The sequence below is a fragment of the Coturnix japonica genome, chromosome 10 (genome assembly GCF_054131305.1).
Source record: "Coturnix japonica strain WE chromosome 10, WE-NBRP24, whole genome shotgun sequence".
NCBI lineage: Eukaryota > Metazoa > Chordata > Aves > Galliformes > Phasianidae > Coturnix > Coturnix japonica.
Window position 1 is genome coordinate 26,376,647 of NC_140672.1, and position 4,371 is coordinate 26,381,017.

A 4,371-nucleotide genomic window follows, 5' to 3' on the forward strand; every position below is an offset into this window, starting at 1 on the left:
GTGGGTAAGATCTATGGGCCTGGAGCTGCTGTGGGGCAGATGTAGGTCAGATCAATGGGTCAGGAGCTGCTGTGGAGCTGATGTGGGTCAGATCTATGGGGCAGGAGCTGCTGTGGGGCTGATTGGCATCAGATCTATGGGACAGGAGCTGCTGTGGTGCACATGTGGGTCAGATCTATGGGGCAGGAGCTGCTCTGCGGTATATGTGGGTCAGATCTATGGGGCAGGAGCTGCTGTGGGGCAGGTATGGTTCATATCTATGGGGCAGGAGATGTAGTGGGGCGGATGTGGACCAGATCTATGGGGCAGGAGCTGCTGTGTGGCTGATTTGGGTCAGATCTATGGGGCAGGAGCTGCTGTGGGTCAGATCTATGGGGCAGGAGCTGCTGTGGAGATGATTTGGGTCAGATCTATGGGGCAGGAGCTGCTATGGGGCAGATGTGGGTCAGATATATGGGGCAGGAGCTGCTGTGGGGCAGATGTGGGTCTGACCTATGGGGCAGGAGTTGCTTTGGGGCTGATATGGGTCAGTTCTATGGGGCAGGAGCTGCTTTGTGGCTGATGAGGGTCAGAACTATGGGGCAGGAGCTGCTGTGTGGCTGATGATTTGGGTCAGATCTATGGGGCAGTAGCTGCTGTGGGGCTGATGTTGGTAAGATCTATGGGGCAGGAGCTGCTGTGGGGATGATATGGGTCATCTTGATGGGCCAGGAGCTGCTGTGGTGCAGATGTGGGTCAGATCTATGGGGCTGGAGATGCTGTGGGTCAGATCTATGGGGCAGGTGATGCTGTGGGTCAGATCTATGGGGCAGGAGCTGCTGTGGGGCACATGTGGATCAGATCTATGGGGCAGGAGCTTCTATGGGGCTGATGTGGGCCAGATCTATGGGGCAGGATCTGCTGTCGGGTAGATATGGGTCAGATCTATGGGGCAGGAACTGCTGTGGGGGAGATGTGGATCTGATCTATTGGGCAGGAGCTGCTGTGGGGCAGATGTGGGTCAGATCTATGGGGCAGGAGATGCTGTGGGGCAGATGTGGGTCAGATCTATGGGGCAGGAGCTGCTGTGGGGCAGATGTTGGTCAGAACAATGGGGCAGGATCTGCTGCGGGGCAGATTTTCGTCACATCTATGTGGGAGAAGATGGTTTCGGGCTGATGGGGGTCTCATCTATGCGGCAGGAGCTGCTGTGGGGCTGATGTGGGTCGTATCTTTAGGGCAGGAGCTGCTGTGGGTCAGATCTATGGGGCAGGATATGTAGTGGGGTAGATGTGGATCAGATCTATGGGGCAGGCGCTGCTGTGTGTCTGATATGGGTCAGATATATGGGGCAGGAGCTGCCATGGGGCAGATCTATTGGGCAGGAGCTGCAGTGGGTCTCATGTTGTTCAGATCTATAGGGCAGGAGCTGCAGTGGGTCTCATGTTGTTCAGATCTATGGGGCAGGAGTTGCTCTGGGGCACATGTGGGTCAGATCTATGGGGGACGAGCTGCTGGGGGGCTGATGTGGGTCAGATCTATGAGGCAGAAGCTGCTTTGGGAAAGACGTGGGTCTGATCTATGGGGCAGGAGTAGCTGTGGGGCAGATGAGGGTCAGAATTTTGGGAAGGAGATGCTGTGGGGCTGAGGGGGGTTGGATCTATGGGGCAGGAGCTGTTGTGGGGCATATGTGTGTCTGATCTATGGGGCAGGAGCTGCTGTGGGGCTGATGTTGGTCTTATCAATGGGGCAGGAGATGCTGTGGGTGTAGGTCTATGGGGCAGAAGCTGCTGTCGGGCATATGTGAGCCAGATGTATCGGGCAGGAGCTGCTGTGGGTCAGATGTGGGTCACATCTTTGGGGCAGGAGCTGAGGTGGGGCAGAGGTGGGACTGATCTATTGGGCAGGAGCTGCTGTGGGGCTAATGTGGGTCAGATCTATAGGGAAGGTGCTGCTGTGGGGCTGATGTGGGTCACATCTATGGAGCAGGAGCTGCTGTGAGGCACATGTGGGTCGGGTCTATGAGGCAGGTGCTGCTGTGGGGCTGATGTGGGTCGGATCTATGGGCCATGTGCTGCTCTGGAACACATATGTATCAGATCTATGGGGCAGAAGCTGTTGTGGGGCACATGTGGGTCAGATCTATGGGTCAGGAGGTGCTGTGAAGTTGATGTGGGTAAGATCTATGGAGCAGGAGCTGCTGTGGGGCTGATTGGCGTCAGATCTATGGGGCAGGAGCTGCTGTGGCTCAGATCTATGGGGCAAGAGATGCAGTGCGGCTCATGTGGATCCGATCTATGGAGCAGGAGCTGCTGTGTGGCTGATGTGGTTCAGGTCTATGGGGCAGGAGCTGATGTGGGGCAGATGTGGGTCTGATCTATGGGGCAGTACCTGCTGTGGGTCAGATCTATGAGGCAGGAGCTACTGTGGATATGATGTGGGTCATAACTATGTGGTAGGAGATTATGTGAGACAATGTGGGTCAGATCTATGGGCAGGAGCTGCTGTGGGGCACATGTGAGTCAGATCTCTGGGGCAGGAGTTGCTGTGGGGAAGATGTGGGTCTGATCAATGGGGAAGGATCTGCTGTGGGGATGATGTGGGTCAGATCTATGGGGCAGGAGCTGCTGTGTGACTGATGAGGGTCAGATCTATGGGGCAGGAGCTGCTGTGGGTCAGATGTGGGTCAGAACTATGGGGCACGAGATGCTGTGGAGATGATGTGGGTCAGATCTATGGGGCAGGAGTTGCTGTGGTTCAAATCTATGGGGCAGGAGCTGCTGTGGGGCAGATGTGGGTCAGATATTTGGGGCAGGAGATGCTGTGGTTCAAATCTATGGGGCAGGAGCTGCTGTGGGGCAGATGCGATTCAGATCTATGTGGCAGGAGCTGCTGTGGGGCTTATGTGGGTCAGATCTATGGGGCAGGAGCTGCTGTGGGGCTGACGTGGGTCAGATATATGGGGCAGTAGCTGATGTGGGGCAGATGTGGGTCCGAACAATGGGGCAGGAGCTACTGTGGAGATTATGTGGGTAAGATCTATGGGGCAGATGCTGCTGTCAGGCAAATATGAGTCAGATCTATGGGACAGGAGCTGCTGCGGGGCAGATCTATGGGGAAGGAGCTGCTGTGTGACAGATCTATGGGACAGGAGAGTCTCTGGGGCTGATGTGGGTCACATCTATGGGGCAGGAGCTGCTGTGGGGTAGATGTGGGTCAGATCTATGGGGCAGGAGCCGCTTTGGGGCTTATGAGGGTTAGATCATTTCGGTAGGAGCTGCTGTGGGTCAGATATATGGGGCTGGAGATGCAGTGGGGCAGTTGTGGGTCAGATCTATTGGGAAGGATCTGCTGTGGGGTAGATGTGGGTCAGATATATGGGGCAGGAGCTGCTGTGGGGCAGATGTGGGTCTGATCTATGGGGCAGGAGGTGTTGTGGGTCAGATCTATGGGGCAGAAGCTGCTCTGGGGCTGATTTGGGTCAGTTTTTTGGGAAAGGTGCTGCTTTGGGGCTGATGTGGGTCAGATCTATGGGGCAGGTGGTGCTGTTGGTCTCATTGGTGTAAGATCTATGGGGCAGGAGCTGCTGTGGGACTGATGTGGGTCAGATCTATTTGTCAGGAGCTTCTCTGTGGCACATGTGGGTCAGATCTATGGGGAGGGAGCAGCTGTGGGAATGATGGGGTTTAGATCAATTGAGCAGGAGCTGCTGTCGGTCAGAACTATAGGGCAGGAGCTGCTGTGAGGCAGAGGTGGGTCAGATCTATGGGGCACGAGCTGCTGTGGGTCAGATCTATGGGGCAGGAGCTGCTGTGGGACACATGTGGTTCAGATTTATGGGTAGGTGCTGCTGTGGGGCTCATGTGGGTCAGATCTATGGGGCAGGAGCTGCTGTGTGGCTGATATGGTTCAGATCTATGGGGCAGGAGCTGCTGTGGGGCAGATCTATGGGACAGGCTCTGCTCTGGGGCACATCTGGGTAAGATCTATGGGGCAGGAGCTGCTGTGGGGTAGATGTGGGTCAGATCTATGGGGCAGGAGCTGCTGTGGGGCAGATGTAGGTCAGATCTATGGGGCAGGAGCTCTTGTGGGACTGATGAGGGTCAGACCTCTAAGGCTGGAGCTGATCTGGGTCAGATCTATGTGTCAGGAGCTGATGTGGGTCAGATCTATGGGGCAGAAACTGTTGTGTTGCAGATGAGGGTCAGATCTATGTGGCAGGAGCTGCTGTGGGGCTGATGTGGGTCAGATCTGTAAGGCAGGAGCTGCTGTGGGGTAGACGTGGGTCAGATCTATGGGGCAGGAGCTGCTGTGGGGCAGATGTGGGTCTGATCTATGGGGCAGGAGCTGCTGTGTGTCAGATATATGGGGCAGGAGAAGCTGTGGGTCAGA